Raw genomic sequence first — 19,584 nt, forward strand, 5'->3', positions numbered from 1 at the left:
GTAAATCTTTTTCAATCTATAAATTGCATGCATATAACCAGAAAATCATTCATTGGGACTTATATGAAGTACCAGGCTTAGGGGTCTTGGTCAGCGTGATAACATTAATCATGTGGTGGGCCTGTGCGCATCAAAGCAACTAGGGGGCACGTTGACATTTGTTAGTTCTAGGGTTTGATATATTGTGACAGAGGTCTGGTTTTAGTAGGGGGCACACTGGAGTGGGCCTCACAGCAGGGTCACACTTCTGGTACATCAAGGGAATACCTTATGGGGCACAGGGTTATAGTGGCACTAATTTTCCAACAGTAGGGGTAGGAGGGCACAGGCAGGTTTGTGGAGATGGATGAACTACAAGTCATGGTTCGAGTTGGTTCACACACAGGAAGAGTGAGATGTTACAATAGTATATTTGTTTCAATTGTCCCGGCGCATCCGTGAGAAATGGAGCTGTGAAGCTTTCAGACAGAGTGAGAAAAGGTGGGGACCATGAGCGCGGTGTGCGCGGCGCTGCAGAGGGGAGAGAAGCCTTTTCGTATTATCGCAGTGAGGCCTAGTCCAAAAATGGAGTTGAGGGCACACAAAATGGAAGCCAAGTGTCCCTCACAATGGTCAAGTCTCTTGCCTTCAACAACCTGATGTATTAAAAAATAAACAAAAGTTCCTTTCCGTATGCAAGTTGGGTGATGGCTTTTCACCCTTGGATTCCCCTCTTTCGGGCTTAGATCTATAAACAGTTCTTAACGATATCAGGACCTTCAGTGGGTAACTCTCGGGCTTACGATGGCCTGATAACTTCAAAATAACAAACAAGAAAGATCCTTTCAGATTGCACTTGAGGTGAGGATTCTTCACCCCCTCTTCTGGGCTCAGTCCCCTCTCGAATATCAGCCTCCCTCTAATCGGGTTAGCTTTGGCTTGTATTCAAAAGGATTTCTCGGTTGTGGCTGTGGCATTGGGGTGATGGCTTCTCACCCCCGGACCCCACTCTTCCGGGCTCAGATCCCTCTTGAGTGTTGGCCCCCCTTTGTCGTGTTCACTACGGCCTTTTCACTCAATTTTACTTATAGCATTCGCAAACCTTAATGTCTTTTTAAACAAAACAGTTCACTGTGGAACATCCCTCTGTCGGGTTTACCTTTGTCAACACAATGTTCATTGGGACGTTCAGACATCGTCCCTTCCCATCGGCATTCCTCCGTCGGGTTCACTCTTGCCAACTTCTGACCATCACACAATTTCTTCTACTTTCTTAAGATACAGGATTCACTTCCCTCACCTTCATTCTTATGTTGCGGGATTCACTTCCCTTATCTTTACAACCTTTTGCCGGTCAAAGATTTTTGACTGTACAGAGGATTTTGCTAAAACCCTGTATGACCACTTTGACCCCGTTCTAGCCCCATTCCCAAGGCATTCTGGTAACGGTAGTTTCAACAATAAGGTAACCGCCCATAGTTTCTCAAGTGAGCACACATGTGGTGCCAGACTCATTTGCAGCTGGTTTTCCCCTCTAGTATTAACAGTACTTATTCAATTATCAACACAGTGCAGTTTCTTATCGGTTCTCCCTTCGACTTACCGGTTGTGATACTTACCGGTTGTGATGAACCACTAGGCTTCCCTTGTCTCTGGAGTCAGGGCCGTTACCACGGTGGCGAGCATCTCTCCCGTCTTGGTTATCAGCAGAGAAGGCCCTGTGTACTGTTGACATCTGCTTCAACATACGCTGGCTATTGTTCGCAGTCTTACGATTCCTTCCATGCGGGCTTGGGTTGGAAAGAGCAAGGTCGCTTCTCTCCTTGTCACCCTTTCAATTATAGCTGCCTTTCTCCTCCTCTTGAACTGTCGTACTTGAATAGTTGCGTCGTTGTGCGGCCTGCCTTGCTCATACTGTTCTCTCGTGATTCACCTTTTATCCCTGTGGAGAAAAGAAAGGACCGTCAGGTAAGTGCGGTTACCTGCCCCTTGGGTTGGGTTATGTCAGGTAAGCAGCTTTAGTGTTAGTCCATTGTCTTTCATCTCGGGGGAAAGTGTTGGTGTCCTAAAAGAGGAGAGGTAGAGTTTCTGAGTATTCTGCGTGGCAGGATGGGGAAGAGGTGTTATAAGGAATTATGGCTTTCATACTAGTGGTTTTGGTAAGAAAACGGGAATGATCAGGATTATAATCGTAAAAATGACCAGTGGGAATGGTAATGTTTAGTCTGAGCAGATTGGGAGTTTTGGCAATAATAATCTGAGGGACAGGAAGGAGACTGACTGGGAGTATTCGGGAAGTTTCTGAGTGTACAGGGGGTTCGGAATCTTCAGGGATTTATTCTATATGGAAGGTTTGTTGGATTTGGGCAAGAAAGATGTGATGTGAGAAATGGAGGCAGATATGGTGCAGCCTACAAAAGCCTTAAGGACTCCGTCCTCCTCACCTTCCACTCCGGTATAATACCGCGTCTCACCTGGGGCATTCCCCTGAGCACAACCCCCGGTTTTCCTACCCAGGTGATTCTTCTGCACTTGTCTACCCCTGAGGTTGGGATAAGAGAGGGCCAGTTCTTCCCTGGCCACCTGCATAAGGGATACCCAGCATCTACTTGGGAGAATACCCTTAGGTTTCTCACAGCAGCTACAGAAGAGAAAAGAGATTCTCGACTTCTGACGTATGTTTGGAAACACAGAAGATCAAGGAAATGGAGCGGAGGCACAGAGAAGTGATAAGTGCGGAAAAGGAGAAGGGAAAGGCGGGGTGCAGGTAGAGAGAAGGGGATTATATCCCTTAACACCATATCCTGCAGAAAGATATACCAATCCGAGTTAAGTACCTGTTGTGACAGGGACCCCTTCTGCTGCAGTGGGGTCCCCCACAGTGTTAGTAACATCACAGGCCACTGCTCCCCCTCCCTGTACACCCATCCGCCTGAAGTACCAGCATCGACGGAGTACAGGTCTAGGGAGTTTCAGGATAGGTTGACATGTTTGCTAGCAGAAATGCAAAGGTTACAGACATCCCCAGAAACAGGAAAGAATATAAGTGCACTAAGAGAAGGATCGGGAGAGTGGAAATCAGGGGAAATATTGTGCAAAATGGACACTGAAGGTATAAAACGTGTAGGGGTTGAGAAGGAAAAGAGCCCGGGTGTGTGGATTATCTTGGGGGAGGAGAATACAGTGTTGGGAGAAGATTTGAAGAGAGGGGATGCTGGCACGTTCACAGAAGACCAGAGTGAAGACGGGGGGGGGTGAAAAGGCAGCCCGAAAGTACTCCTCAAGTAGAAGATATATGGGCAGGAGGCAGGTTAAGGAACAGGGCAGGCCAGATGAAATTGGTAAAAAGAAGGTGTTGTGAAGAAGGGTGTTGGAAGTAGGGAAAAAATGCAGATGCCCATCATACATAAGGGGGAAGGGAGGACACAGTATGTGCCTTGGCCACAAATGGATAAGGCCCTCCCACAATTTACAGCAGGGGCGAGTAAGTGGATATATGAGTTTAAAAATCAAACGGCATGGATGCCCCTAGCAATGGGGGATCCTAAGAGCCTATCGGTTGCCGTAATTGGGAACCAGGCCGGTGAGGTATGGGTCAAGGCTGGATACCTTGGAGTAACCCTGGGGGATGATGCACATGATGGAGCATTCATTAATGGACCTAGGGCAATGGTATGAGACGCATTGCGTAGAGCTTTTCCGGACACTCCCGATTTATAGTCCTTGATGCAGTGTACCATGGGTGATTATGAGGACCCAGCTGGATTTACTCTTAAAATGCAGGAGAAGTGGAGAGCTGAGACAGGAGGGCCGTGGGATCAATCAATCAATACAATGTTTCTATTTTATCGTAAGGGGGCTTTGCCGAAGGAAGTGCTGAAGGCATTGGATAAGATAGTGGGTATTGATGTGAATGGAGGGCCGGAAATACAGAGTATCATAGTGCATCACTGTAAAAGTATTAAGGAGAGGGAAACAGCCCACAGGTGTCAGGGAGACTAAGGGAAGTTGGTGGAAATAAAATTGGTAAAGGTGGCAGTTCAGGTACCTGTGCCAATGCCAGTACAGGTGGAAGGAACAGAAAGTACCCAGCAAGTTATGAGTGCCACTATAGCAGAGCTCTGGGTGGAAGGAAGACGAGGACAGCGGGGTGGGGGACAACAGTCCCCCGGCCCACCGTGGCAGCAAGGAGGGCCGTAGCGAGGAAGAGGGGGGTTTCGAGGAGTAAGAGGAGAAGGGTTTGTACCTAGGGGAGGTGGGTTTGGACAGTCTCAATGTTGGGATTGTTTAAGGTGGGGACACGAGGGAGTGCAGGAGCCGGTCCACAGTGGGGGTATAATTATGGGCCGCAGCAGCAGGGCCATGGGCCCCAAGGACCTCAAGGATTAGGATATCAGCAACAGGGCCAAGGGTTCCAGAACTAGGAGTATCCTCAGGGGCAATACTAAACTTATAATTAGCAGCACCAAGCAGAGTAGTGTTGCCCCAGTAATCAGGGCATTGAGGAGCTGGATGTAAAGGTGGGTGGGAAGGTAGTACGGGTGCCCCTACTATATTCTGAGAGTTCTCCTGTCAATCTATTGGGCAGGGGCCTGCTCAGTTAATTAAACATGACTATATCATTTACAGAACAGAAGTCTGTTCTACACCTGGGATGTGCGCTTTGAGGGCAATGTTGATAATCCACACGATGACAAGGGAGGTGGTGGTCCGTGGGATTCCCGTAGACCCAGACATGTTTATTTATGGTATCACTGTGCTTGTCTAGGCAGTGCCCCATATTGTCAAGCAATGCTGGCGCGTGCCCACTGATTCTGTTTTTCGCCCACCTACTCCCCCGAGGTGGTGACAGGAATGATTCTATCGCTGGACCTGCAGGGGTTGGTAGTTTCGGACAGGATGATTGTCCTATTAGGGGTGGATAGGGACGGGTGTTGAGTGGCACACAGTGCTCTGTGTAGACCCAACAGTGCAGCTAAAGGAGGTGATGGATAATTAACTGTTTGCGGATAATGACAAAGAGGGGGAAATAATACTGGGGATGTGCATCCCTTGTGACATAATTATACAGTATCAAAGAGTGCAGTGTCCTTTACTGGCAATAGTAACTCCATCCCCATTCTTCGAGGAAGATTTGCAGTACGTGCCGCTGCAGTTGTGGACCAGAAATCCACATGATGTAGGTTTCTTGAAAGATGCAACACCTGTGTGTATAGCCCTAAAACCAGGTGCAGTGCGGCCCCGGGTAAGACAATATCCACTGTCAAGAGAGGCAGAGGAAGGCATTAGAAAAAATATACAGGCTCTACTGGACCAGGGGATTATCGTACCATCTACATCCCCATGCAATACAGCAATATATACAGTTAAAAAATCAAAGGGGGGGCAGTTGGAGAAGGATCCAAGTCTTGCGCCCCCTAAATGATGTGGTACAGAGAGAGACCCCAGTGGTTCAAAATCCCACAACAATTTTATGCAGCATGCCCAAGGAGGCTACACATTTCACTGTGGTGGATTTGAAAAATCATTTTTCTTAATTCCTACTCCATTCTGAGTGGAGGAGTGGAGGTACCTTACGTCATTTACGCAGTGTCAGATGAGGTTTGAACATACTAGATTACCTCAAGGGTACTGGGAAAGTGCAAGTATATTTAACGGAATACTGCATGCCGATCTTGGGAACATTCAGGTGCCTAGCTCGATTAACCAGTACGCGAGTTGCCGAAGGGACTCCATTATACGCCTGCAATTGTTGGCCTGTAAGGGGTGGAAGGTCGATAAGGCTAAACTACAATATTGCCAGCAGGAAGAAATCTATTTGGGACAGTTCATATTGGCGAAAGGGGTGCTACCCGATAGGGTGCCGTTAGTACGCACCACCCCCAGACCCGCCTCAGTTAAAGAGATGCAGAAATCTCTGGGCCTGTCTAACTACTTCAGGGCCTGGATCCTAGATTACGTGGCATACACAAGGCCACTTTTGCAAGACCTGAGGGAAGCACAGAAAACAAAGAACCACAATTTATTGTGGACAACAGAAATGATCAGACAAGTTGACAATTTAAAAGAAGTCATCAGTTCGGCACTCGTACTGGCTACCCTGGACTATACACAGGAATTCTATTTGTTTTCACATTCTGATGGTCAGCTTGAAGCAATATAAACACACAAGAGCACTGTGGGCCATAATCCACCGGATGCAGTGATGCAAGGGCAGTTTGCATGCAAACAAGCATTAGCAGCCGCTGCATTTGCTATAGAGAAATGTTACACAATCATAATGGGGTGTTCAGTGACGTATGTGGAACATTCTTTGTTTGCTATTTTAGAGAGATCGAAGTCCACTCTGACTACGCAGAGGTCATCAGCATATGATATGATCATCGCTAAACCCCATATTCATGTGGTTAGGTGTAAAACGGTGAATCCTGCTGCCTTCTTGACAGATATGCCTACGAAAGAGGACTTGATGGCACACAACTGTGCCACATATGAAGGGGAGGAGGCTAACACTCCCAAAGCAAGGGATTGTGCATTGACAGATGGTGAGGTACTTTTTGTTGACGGGTCATCCACATTTGATCAGGAGGATGGACAGAGACAGACAGAGGCAGCCGTGGTACGACTTGAAAGAGGCGAGAACAAGACGGTGGTCATGAAAAGGTTGACTACACACTATTCTGCACAAGCAGCAGAACTTGTGGCGCTCATCGAAGCGCTGAGAGCATCGTAAGGGCGTCAGGTTATGATATATTCCAACTCTGGGTATGTTACAACGGTACAAGCCGGTCTCTGTAACGGTCACCTGGCTCCCACGGAGTCACTGGTCTAGTCTGGGTTGCTGTGGCCTCTTCAAGCGTGATGCGCAGAACTCGGACCACCGATTAAACAGGACCCCCAAATCTTGCTTGTCTGGCCCGTAGGAATATCCTTCTGCAGATGAGAAAGGGGATTAACTGTCTGCAGAATAGTGTGCTTGCTCCCCTCTTTCCCCCTTCGTTCTTCTCTGACTTCCTCCAAAACCCCCGGTTTAAGCTCACCTTATGGTTTGGAAGGATGAACTCTCCATCCTGCTTCTGGTGCAGGGGCACGCGTTCGTCCAGTTACTTCACTGGTTTTCAGAATGGCGCTGGCAAAATCCACTTGACTTTTCGGAGCGATACGCCGTAAGTATGAAGATTCAAAAGTTCAAGTGGGAGCCTCTTTTTATGTTGTCTTCCTAACCTGTGATCTGTCCTTTATTGCAGGTGCAGAACGAAGGCGATGCGTTGAGGGGTTAAATTGCCGATGGTAAAATCAGGTGAGCTAGTGATGAGGGCGACCCCTCTAAATGTCTTTATAATTCCCCAGTAATGTCTTTTGTCCTTTCCCGATAGGGGCCGGGGTGCGGTATCTGCCAACGAAGCGGCGCCAACCCGAAATGTGGAATGGTTCACCAAGAAAAGCCGGTAAGTATTATGGCTGAAAATTCGGCTTTCCTCCTGTGTTCCCTCTGCTCACCTTTTGTCTCTTCTTCTCTCCCCTAGGTGCAGAGATGTGGCGACCAGTGCTGACAGCCGCGATGGAGCCGGGAGATGTCTCGAGGACAGGTGAGTGAAGCGCGGCGCTGCAGCGAGCAACGCAATGCTTTTAAATGGAAGTCTTTCTTCAAGAATGCTGGCGTGAAGATTCCGGATGCAGGTAAGATGTTTGAATAAGTTCTTGGTTTTCACCTTTCTTCTCTTCTTTCCTTACAGGTGTTCCAGGTTCGAGGCGGGCGTGGCTGGAGTCCAGGTGCAGGAGCAGACACAGTGAGCGTTCAGCTGCTGGGATGCAGAACAACGCGAAGCACGTGTGGCTGTCCGGGCGTGGCTTAAATAGCCTTGGAAGAAGAAGGTAAGTATTCTTCCACAGCCCCACCCAAGTAACAAAATAGTCCCTTCAGGAAAATAGTCCCTCCTAAGCCTCATTTGGCTTGGGTCTTCATGCAGCATGGTCTGCATCAGGTGAGTATGCAGCATGGTCTGCATCAGGTAAGTGCACCAGACACTTTCCTTTATGAGCCTGGCGCCAGGACTGATGTCCAACATGAGCCTGGCGCCAAAGGCGCCAGGACAGAGTCCAACGAGCCCCTAAAAGGGGCCGCTGGGCTTTTACCCGGGGGCATGATGCCTGCTCCCGGGGGTGCTGGGCCTGGCCTGGTGCTCCGAGGGTAGGCATCATGACAGCACCCCCCCCAAGGCCCCTCCCAAGGTCGTTCCCTCTGGAGGTTTCGGTTTGTTTGGGAAATTCCGATGGAACCTTTTTACTAGCCGAGGTGCATGTACGTGGTCGCTGGGTTCCCAAGACCTTTCCTGAGGCCCGTACCCCTTCCAATCAATTAGATAGAAAAGTTTTGATTTTGAGATCTTAGAATCCAAAATGTTCTTCACCTCGAATTCAGGCTCCCCATCTATCTGGATTGGTCCTGGTGGCTTTATTAATCTGGTTCCTGGTTGCACTGGTTTCAAAGGTGACACATGAAAAACGGGGTGAATCCACATGTTAGCTGGTAGATCTAGCTTGACTGCCACTGGGTTAATTATAGCTTTGATCGAGTAAGGGCCTAAATACCTTGGATTAAAAGTCCGAGGTCCCTTGAGCGATAAGTGTTGGGTAGCCAACCATACTTGATCCCCTATTTGGTATGGAGGCGCCTCTCTTCGATGCAGATCCGCATTCTTTTTGTATTTCCCTTTCGCATGTTGTAAGTGTGCAGTTGCATCCTTGAAGGCTTGAGTAATCGTAGAATGCAAATGGTCCACTGCGGGCATTTCAAGGCTCAAAGGTGAGTCCAAGTCTGAAGTACGATGGTGATGTCCATATAGGGTATAAAAGGGGCTCTGACCAGTGCCAGAGTGTATCGAGTTATTGTATGCATATTCAGCCACCCATAAAATATCCTTCCAATTACCCTCCGATTGGTGCAACATACATCGTAGATATTGTTCAAGGGTCTGGTTCATTCTCTCCGTCTGACCATCGGTCTGTGGGTAGTGGCTGGTTGAGAGTCTTACATCGATTTGTGCCAGTTGAGAACACTTTTTCCAAAAATGAGAAATAAACTGGCTTCCCCGATCGGAGACTAGTATGGACGGGAATCCATGCAAACGGATGATATTTTCGAGGAATTCCTTGGCAAGAACAAAAGCTGAAGGTAATCCTTTCAACGGAATAAAATGGGCCATCTTGGAAAATAAATCCACCACAACCAGAATAGTATTGTATCCATTACAAGAGGGCAGGTCCGTGATAAAATCTAGTGACAAGGTGTGCCAAGGTGCTGGTGGAATGTCTAAGGGTTGAAGAACACCGGCGGGTTTTGTTTTTTGACCTTTGTTTTGGGCGCAAACTCCACAGGACATCACGAAAGATTTAATATCCTTTCACCAGGAAGGCCACCAGAATTGTGGTTTAATTTTTTCCTCTGTTTTGGCAATGCCATGATGTCCTTCCATCAGAGTATCATGATGACGGGTAATAACCAGTTCTTGCAATTCCTTTTCTGGCAAAAATAAGCGTCCTTGGAAGTAAGGTGAGCCATCGTTGACTGAAAAGTAAGACCCCCTTTTGATCCAATCCTGCAAGGCTGAAGAGTCCAGGAATTGTTTTACCCGTGCTTGAATGTCTTCAAGGGTTTGTAAGGTGGTTATCCCCAAAATTCTTTGTTCGGGAATTATCGGCACAGGTTCTGAGTTTGTGTCCATTTCTCCCATTCCAATTCGAGGTGCCATTCTTACAGCCGGGACGGTAAGTGATTACAAAATCGAACTCAGCAAAGAACAAAGCCCATCGGAGCTGTCGTGAAGACTGTGCCTTGGCAGTTTTTAAATATTGTAAATTTCGGTGATCAGTGATCACGGTGATGGTATGCCTGGCGCCAAGAAGATAATGCCGCCAAGCCTTAAAGGCGGACTTAATGGCTAATAATTCCTTATCGGTGATTGCATAATTTACCTCCGGTGGCGAGAACTTTCTGGACCAAAATGCTACGGGGTGCAGTTGGTTGGTTTCGGGGTCTCTCTGAGACAGGACAGCTCCCATGGCTAAGCTGGATGCGTCGGTTTCGACTATATATGGGTAATCGGGACGCGGGTGTTTCAAAATAGGTGCGGACGTAAATTTAGCTTTCAATTCCTGAAAGGCCAGTTCCGCTTCCTCAGTCCATTCAAAATGTTTATTTTTCCGCAAGAGTGCAGTGATGGGTTGCACCACCCATGAAAATTCCGGGATAAACCTGCGATAAAAATTGGCAAAACCAAGCATGCTTTGGACACCTTTCACCAAACTAGGTGATGGCCATTTGAGGATGGCATCCACTTTCCGTGAGTCCATTTGGACCCCTTTAGGTGTCAGGATGAATCCAAGAAACTCAACTTCGGTGGTATGGAAAACACATTTTTCCAGCTTTGCAAACAGTTTGTGCTGGCGCAATTTCTCTAGGACGGCCCTGACATGTTTTCTGTGATCTGATTCCGAAGAGGAGTACACCAGAATGTCTTCGATATACACGACAACACAGACATCGATGAGTTCCCGAAGGACATCGTTCATGAAGAATTGGAAGGCAGCAGGCGCGTTGCACAACCCGAAAGGCATCACCTGGTATTCAAATAGTTCATATTTTGTACGGAAGGCCGTTTTCCATTTGTCGCCTTCTTTTACTCATATCAGATGATAAGGCCCCCGGAGATCTAACTTGGTGTATACGCAAGCGTCCTTCACCTGGTCAAGGAGTTCAGGGATCAAAGGCAGAGAGTAACGATTTTTAACAGTTATCTGGTTCAATGCGCGGTAATCGATACAAGTTCTAAGGTCGCCTTCTTTTTTTGGCACTAAGAACAAAGCCGAGGATGCCGGAGACTTTGACGGGCGAATGAAACCATTGGCTAGGTATTGATCTAAATATTGCCTCAAATGCAGATTCTCCGGTTCAGTAAGGGCATAAATCCTGCTACAAGGGGGTTGTGCACCAGGCAGCAGATCGATTTGGCAATCGTATGATCTGTGAGGAGGTAACGTGTTGGCCTGTTCCTTTTGGAAGGCATCCTGAAAGTCTTGGTATTCCGGAGGTAGTTGCATGGAGACAGAGGACTGATCTTCAGATTTTCTGGGTAGCAGGTTTGTGCACACTCCGGGAAGGTTATTCTCTTCGCTCGCCAATCAATTCGAGGATTATGTGTCTCTAACCAAGGGATTCCGAGAATAACCTGAAACTGTGGAGCCTTGATTACATCAAACACAACTGCCTCCCGATGGCCGTCCGGACCTACAAGTGTCACCTCAGATGTGGAATGTGTTACCGGTCCAGAGGCAATTTCGGTTCCATCAACTGTGGTGATGACATCTTTGCTGGTTTTAGGACGCAGAGGGAGGTTAATCCTGGAGACCAATTCACGATCCACATAGTTTCCTATAGCCCCACTATCGATGTATGCCTTTATTGCATGCAACCGCTTAAGCTGTTCCGGATCTACGAGGACCATTGGCACAATGAAATGCGAGGTCTGAGAGTTCGTTTTCAAGCTCGGCATGCGGACCCCTACGCTTGTCAGGCGTGGTCGTTTCCCAATACAGAGTTTTCATGGATTTTATCAGCGGCTCCTACCACCTTCTTGGGCGGCTTTGCCAGGCAATCTCGTAGAAAGTGTCCAGAGGACCCACAATAAAGACATAATTGCATCTGCCATCTTCTTTCATGTTCCTTTTGAGTTAGAGGTCCTTTAACCCCTCCAATTTGCATTGGCTCAGAGGCTTCAGCCCCCTTGAGGTTAGCGTGGGTCTTGACCAACACCCGGGTCTCAAACTTGGACCGATCTGCTTTTCTGTTTTGCAGTCTGTGATCCAATTAGACCACTAAGTCTATATATTCTGAGCATTCTTGGGGCAGATTTACAACTTGGGCCAGGACATCTTTAAGTTCTCTGTGTAGACCTCGATAAAATAACATGATTCTTTTATCCTCTGGCCACCCAGTTTCCACAATAAATCTATGAAAGGTTGCAATGTAGGATAGGAGGTCTTGATTGCCCTGCCGCAGAGATAGAAGTTCGTCATCCAGAGCCTGCCCATGGGAGTGACGAGCAAATAACCTTTCCATGCTTGCTTGAAATCCTTGAAAATCACGAAGAATCGGGTCATCTTGAGTTACCAGTGGAACTGACCAATCGGCAGCACTGCCGCTGAGATATGACAATACAAAGGCTACCTTGTTCTGGTCATTAGGGAAGGCCCCAGGTCTGCATAGGAAATGCAAACGACACTGATTCATGAGTACGGCGAATCATTTGGGGTCCCCAGCAAAGCGTTTGGGTGTGGCCAGCAGCATGTTTCCAGGTAGATTAATCTGCACCGGGTTACTGGAAAGCATAGGAGCGGGGTTCCCCCCCGGAACCGGGTAAAAGAGTTTGTCCAGCTTGACCTTGCAAAAGCTGTCTAGCCAGGTCATCAGCTCTTTCTTTTGTTACAATCACTTCCCTCCTGAGAGCATTAGTCTCTTGACGAGCGGCGTGTACTTCGGCCCGTAATTCCCCCAGTAGTTGGGCCAACTGGTCAGTCTCAGAAGTTTCCATAGCGCCTGGGTGGGAATTTGTAGGATGGCTTCGCCTTCTGTAACGCTCACCTGGCTCCCACGGAGGCGCTGGTCTAGTCTGGGTTGCTGTGGCCTCTTCAAGCGTGATGCGCAGAACTCAGACCACCGATTGAACAGGACCCCCAAATCTTGCTTGTCTGGCCCGTAGGAATATCCTTCTGCAGATGAGAAAGGGGATTAACTGTCTGCAGAATAGTGTGCTTGCTCCCCCCTTTCCCCCTTCGGTCTTCTCTGACTTCCTCCAAAACCCCCGGTTTAAGCTCACCTTATGGTTTGGAAGGATGAACTCTCCACCCTGCTTCTGGTGCAGGGGCGTGCGTTCGTCCAGTTACTTCACTGGTTTTCAGAATGGCGCTGGCAAAATCCACTTGACTTTTCGGAGCGATACGACGTAAGTATGAACATTCAAAAGTTCAAGTGTGAGCCTCTTTTTATGTTGTCTTCCTAACCTGTGATCTGTCCTTTATTTCAGGTGCAGAACGAAGGCGATGCGTTGAGGGGTTAAATTGCCGATGGTAAAATCAGGTGAGTTAGTGATGAGGGTGACCCCTCTAAATGTCTTTATAATTCCCCAGTAATGTCTTTTGTCCTTTCCCCATAGGGGCCGGGGTGCAGTACCTGCCAACGAAGCGGCGCCGACCCGAAATGTGGAATGGTTCACCAAGAAAAGCAGGTAAGTATTATGGCTGAAAATTCGGCTTTCCTCCTGTGTTCCCTCTGCTCACCTTTTGTCTCTTCTTCTCTCCCCTAGGTGCAGAGATGTGGCGACCGGTGCTGACAGCCACGATGGAGCCGGGAGATGTCTCGAGGACAGGTGAGTGAAGCGCGGCGCTGCAGCGAGCAACGCAATGCTTTTAAATGGAAGTCTTTCTTCAAGAATGCTGGCGTGAAGATTCCGGATGCAGGTAAGAAGTTTGAATAAGTTCTTGGTTTTCACCTTTCTTCTCTTCTTTCCTTACAGGTGTTCCAGGTTCGAGGCGGGCGTGGCTGGAGTCCAGGTGCAGGAGCAGACACGGTGAGCGTTCAGCTGCTGGGATGCAGAACAACGCGAAGCACGTGTGGCTGTCCGGGCGTGGCTTAAATAGCCTTGGAAGAAGTCCCAGGTAAGTATTCTTCCACAGCCCCACCCAAGTAACAAAATAGTCCCTTCAGTAAAATAGTCCCTCCTAAGCCTCATTTGGCTTGGGTCTTCATGCAGCATGGTCTGCATCAGGTGAGTATGCAGCATGGTCTGCATCAGGTAAGTGCACCAAACACTTTCCTTTATGAGCCTGGCGCCTATGGCGCCAGGACTGATGTCCAACATGAGCCTGGCGCCAAAGGCGCCAGGACAGAGTCCAAAGAGCCCCTATAAGGGGCCGCTGGGCTTTTACCCGGGGGCATGATGCCTGCTCCCGGGGATGCTGGGCCTGGCCTGGTGCTCCGGGGGTAGGCATCATGACAGTCTCTCCCATTGGAAGTGAGTATGTTGTGGCTGCCCCACCGACAGATGAGTGCCCAGTGTCTTATACTACATTGCCCATCGCCCAGATTATCAAGCTGCAAGGAAGGGCACATTTTCTACACATGTCAGCTGGTTCTTTTCTGAGAGGGAGAAGGTGTTGTGATTACAGAGAGGATGTAAGCAGTACAGAGAGGATGTAAGCAGTCTCCGACAGATCTGTTATGGAGACAGGAGAGCTTGGGGAAGACAGTGATGGCCACGGAATTGCTAGCAGTAGCATTTGACTAATTGCACTATCTGTACCATAGTTTTAAACAAAACATAGCCGCAGACATAGAGGAGGACTGGTTCACACCAAATATCGAGGAAAGCATCACTGAAATGGTCATCCGCTGCACCACATGTCAAAGTTTCAGCACAGAGATGACACCACGAACATTTCAGGGCACTTTGTCCCACCCTACTCGGCCATTCCGTGCGTTACATATAGATTACGCCGAAATGGGGGAGCGTTGCAATGGATCAAGGTACCTCATTGTGGTGGTCCGTCCCTTCTCAAGGTGGGTGGAAGCAGGGCCATGTGCAACCCGGATGCTAAGTGTGCTGCAAGGTTTCTAGTGCTGGACAGTTCCCACGCTGGGGTGTGTGCAAGGTTTTAAGGTCAGATAATGGCACACATTTCTTGTGGTGTTTTGTACTCCCCTTGCAGTAAAAGTTAAGGAATTATGCTATTGGGTCCACTTCTCGGATGTTCGTAGGGCACCTCCAGAGAGCACAGTGATGCATCAGTTGTCTTGAGAACAGGGGTAAACAGTACTTGTACCCCAAGCACCTTACCGTCCTGTCCAGAGGAGATACAGGCATAGTGGCACATTCCAGTGGCAAGATTCTGCTGCTAGCTCCATGTTTTTCTTTCTTTGGGAACGCTTTCTCCCTTTCTCTCTCTCTTTTTTTCCCTCACATTTCCCTTTTGTTTTGTACGGTGTACATCTCTCCCTTTTTGTTGTCTTGTGTGTCTGTGCTGCTATTGCAAGATAAAAGAAGATGGATGTAACTCATGTACATATTTTCTTTAGCAGGGAGCCGAGGCGTGGAGATGCAATAGAAACATTGTGGACATATATCTATTATTGTTGGTCAGCACTTGCTGGAGGATTGTGTGTGATATTGCTCGTACTACTGGGGGTCTATTGGGGGAGGGTATTATGGGAGGAGGACCTATAAAGGGGGCGAATGGGGGAAATAGGATTGTATATTATCCAAATGGAAAAGTGTTAGTAACGCGAGTGAAGTTACATATATCAGTACTAATGTAAATATGAATAGTAATAATGGAAACTGATTCAATGACTCCAATATGCCGGTTATATCTGTGAAGGAAGCTGAGAACAATTTTGTTACTATAAGTAGAGGGTTGTCTGCCTCTATGGAAAGGTATAATTGTATCTCTGACAGTATTACTAAATCGACTATCTTTGAGAAGGTGTATAGAAGAATGAAAAGAAAAGCATTACGAAAGTATGACACGTATGATTCATCAACTCAAATTCTATAAATCATGGTACTCAGATATGAGTGGTGTGGGGAGAAATGCTGTAAATGGGAGCTGTTATGTGTGTTCACTCATTCTGCATGCATCAGGGGCTCCCAAGGTGTTAGTGCCACAAGCAGTCCCAATTATAGCGGCACAATGCCTGGTTCATCTTGCGCTATGCAGAATAAAAGGAACGTTCAAGGCACACAGTGTGAAATTGCAAATGGTGGGCCCAGATTTTGTGAAATGTTCCGACGACCAAAGAAACATCAAGTAGGTGGAGTTACCTTATCTAGTTGCTGCTCTGACCTGTAAATTCCACACCTAGTTCATTGATGTTCATTCTTATTCTGTATTCTTCTAGTTCCCCAAGCCCATTTTTTACTGAGATTCGCAGATTCATCTGTTATTGAAAACCTCAATCCAGCAACTTATATTGAATTTGTGGGTGTTTTGTCCTTAAAATGCCTCCAACACATGATTTAGAACCCAAAATACGGTGGCAGTTTGAATACGGAGCTAGAAAGAAATGAGGGACTCGGCCTGTAACTATGAAAACTAGTATAAACATCTACGAACATCTACGTGGCACTCGACTCAGCGTTTCTCACTGTTCGAGCCGACGCGAGTGCCATGGATGCTGCACTTTTTAGGTAAGCCCTTAGATTTCTGACGGAAAGTAATCCGTGGCATTTAAAGTATTTTGGGCCATGTTGGGACGCTTTTAAAACAAATACTAGAACGTGGGGTTGGTACCATGAACTCAACATTCGCAATGTTTAGCTTAACAATTTACAGAGATCAGACTATAAATGTAGGTGACGAACATGGGCATGGTGTGTAGGACAATTCGTAATACACTATGATTTCCCTTTTTGTGTTTAAATGCCGTGAAACTGGCACGTCAGGCTATAATGCAATTGCTCACTCCCACGCACGTGTTTTAATCTACGGGATTGTAAATTACAAAAAGAGATCGGTCCAAAATTGTTAGAATGAATCCTAGTATTCTCATCGAACAGGTCTCCCTCTCCAAATGATGATCCGGCACTAGTATCCTGAAATAATGGATCCAGTGCAATATGGAACAGTATTTATCACTGATAATTTATTAATAATCATAAACATTTATACATTCTATAAAGACCCTTACATAACCATATGAAATCAAATTTACACTTTGGCCAATTTCTAAGGCTAAAGAGAAACAGCAGTTTAAAAGAAGACTTCAGCCAGAGTGTGAATGTGCTTACGCAGAAATTACTATGCAAAGGTCCTACAACAATAATAGGGAGGCCTTAATGGAAAGAAGAAAGTGGGGGCGGTTTTTGTTAACACCTACTCTAATCTGTCGTATAAAATCAAAACGATCATCAGTAAAACCTGGAAGAAAGTGTATAATAATAAAGATATACTACCCCCTATGGTGGCTTTCAAGAAGAGCCAACATTTGAGGAACATCCTAATCAGGAATGATGTAACTGAAACATCAGTTATGCCAATGAGGCAGACGACACTGTGCGGATTGCCCACGGTCACAGGACATTTTCCATGTGGCCAATGTGTCATGTGTGAATTCACGAAGAAGACCAAGTCAATTCAGATTAATCCTAATGTACTCTGGAAAATGAGTGGAATGACTAATTGTAACACACAGAATGTGATCTACATGATCACATGTCCATGTGGGTTACATTACATCGGGAAAACAAACAGGAAATGTCAAACTCGACTGATTGAACATCAGAGTTGTATTAAAAATAAGGTTCAAGCAGCTCCCATGGTCAAACACTACATAGAAAAAGAACACAATCATATAAACTTGAGTTGGGTAATTTTGAAAGGAATTGAAGGTACTAATAAAGCTGAAATCGATCAGAAATTGATAAACTTTGAACAAAAATTGATTTTCAAGTTACAAAGTCATGTAGCGGGCCTGAATGAGGATTGGACTGGCACCAGGTTCATCTGTGAAGTTGTTAATATGTACCTTCTTTGTAAATAACTATTGGAATTGTTAATTAGTGACCTCATACAATCTGGAGCAATGTATGTACATTGTATTTGGCTTTGTGCATATCATCATGTATGCATAGATGTAGTAAAAAGCTTGTCACTTGATGTATATTGAAATCAGTCCTTCAGGATTATGAATTTTGCCTCTTTACAGTGCATACCAGACTATGGGGGAGGCATCATTAGGTAAATCCTGTAATAAGATTCCTTCAATACTGTGTATCCGTAGGAATTAATTTGAAGTGCACCATCCCCTTTCTAAGAGTGGAACCTTTTAGGTTACAGTATACTCCTAAAAATGTCTTGGGAGTTTGACTTTTCGTTGTTGAGCAATTGATAGGCATATTGAGCACACACACTGCATTATATTTAATGTGGAGTGCATGCTTACATTGGTGTAGCTCGTCTGCAGTTGTAGTTGTCGGAGTGTGATTTTTTACCCAGGCTACTTCAGGACATACGTAAAACTTGTTCCAAGATGGTGACCGGCATGAAAATGCGTTTAAGTCCGCTTTCTATGCCGTCGGCCGATTCAAAGTGGATGTTGGAGTTGCTGAAAGTAGTGACCGCTAGACGGTCGGTATACGCTGTTAGGCAGTGTTGTACCTTGACAGCCAGTGCATCAAGACATGGGTGAGTGCCTGTATTGAGTCAGGGTTTGCTCCAAATAGGTATGGTGGTTAAGATAGAAGTAGACAAGCTGTGTATATTATGAGTAGGATTCAGTAGATGTACCATGGAGGTTCCGTTCCTGTTTGTAAGAAAGGCGAATAGATTGCCGTGCTCGGGGACTTAGTCGTATTTTTCCCATTGGTACGAAGAACGCTCTAGGGCTTGTAGTGGTAACAGCCTGTATGGAACTGTGGTGGTCTTGGGAGGTTATAATTACATCATATTGATGGCTCTCCGGCGTGTGTTGCTATGTCATTACAGACAGTGTTCTACCCTGTTTGGGTCGTATATGTCCCACGTGACGACTAAAGAAGTTGGAATCATATGGAAATGCCACATGTGCATCAGAAACTAAGCTAGCAGGTAAACATACTGAATGTACCCTGTGGCGTGTTTATAAGAGTGCATAAAGATTTGGTGGGGATAGTGAGGGGTGTTCCCCATTTCTGTTGCAGATATAATCCATCAGTGCTATTGGTACTTTCCATGTGGGCATAGGAAGGTGTTTATCCGACAATTCTACCGGTGTTGCCAATGTCATCCTTAGGACCCAACAGGTACCCAAGGCAACAAGACATGTATAGACAGTGTCAGGCGACAGCCTGTATGATGAGATGCTTTTTAATTTGTGATGTTACTGTTTTCCAGTTATCAAAAATTCCTTGGTGACTAATGGACCATTAAGATAAATAATAGCCTGATTGAAGGGGCTATAGGCGAATCTATATGAAGACTTCGCGAGTGATGGAGTACCAGTCGAAGGTACTTCTAGTTTGAAATTCACATTTTGGGAAGAAGGTGCACTATTAGGCCCCCTTTTTCGTGGTGATGGTTGGTGGTTTCTTCGCACTGTTTTATTTTACAGTTGGTGAAGGGAGTAACTGTGGTACTTTGTTGGTATCTTTTAGATTACAAGGTTCCCCCTCTCTCTTTTATGTTGCAGGTTTTTATGGCATCTGATTGTTGATGCTTTTTGACCCCTACCAAACGGTGTTGAAGAAATCTTTTTTAGAAAAATATGTTTCCCCTGAAGAAAGTTCAGCCATTCAAGTGCAAGAAGAACTGAAACATGTTGGGAATATGTGTTTTTATGACACGTTTATTATGTGTGATGTTGTAATGTATTGTCATCAGTGTCTGTTTATTGATTTAATGTTTGTAGTTTTATGAAAAATGAAGTGATTTCTATCCATTAGACATAGCCACTCTGTGTTATGTAAGGGTCTTTATAGAATTTATAAATGTTTATGATTATTAATAAATTATCAGTGATAAATACTGTTACATATTGCACTGGATCCATTATTTCAGGATACTAGTGCCGGATCA

General features: G+C 46.3%; 1 long non-coding RNA gene across 2 annotated transcripts in view; it reads left to right on the plus strand.

Moving 5' to 3' along the window:
• The window catches only part of LOC138526497 (uncharacterized), a 283,317-nt gene that overhangs the window by 44,164 nt on the left and 219,569 nt on the right, over positions 1–19,584 (plus strand). The gene's annotated exons all lie outside the window — the stretch shown is intronic.

Source organism: Ambystoma mexicanum, chromosome 7p (genome assembly GCF_040938575.1).
Source record: "Ambystoma mexicanum isolate Mex_15411 chromosome 7p, UKY_AmexF1_1, whole genome shotgun sequence".
Classification (NCBI taxonomy): Eukaryota; Metazoa; Chordata; class Amphibia; order Caudata; family Ambystomatidae; genus Ambystoma; species Ambystoma mexicanum.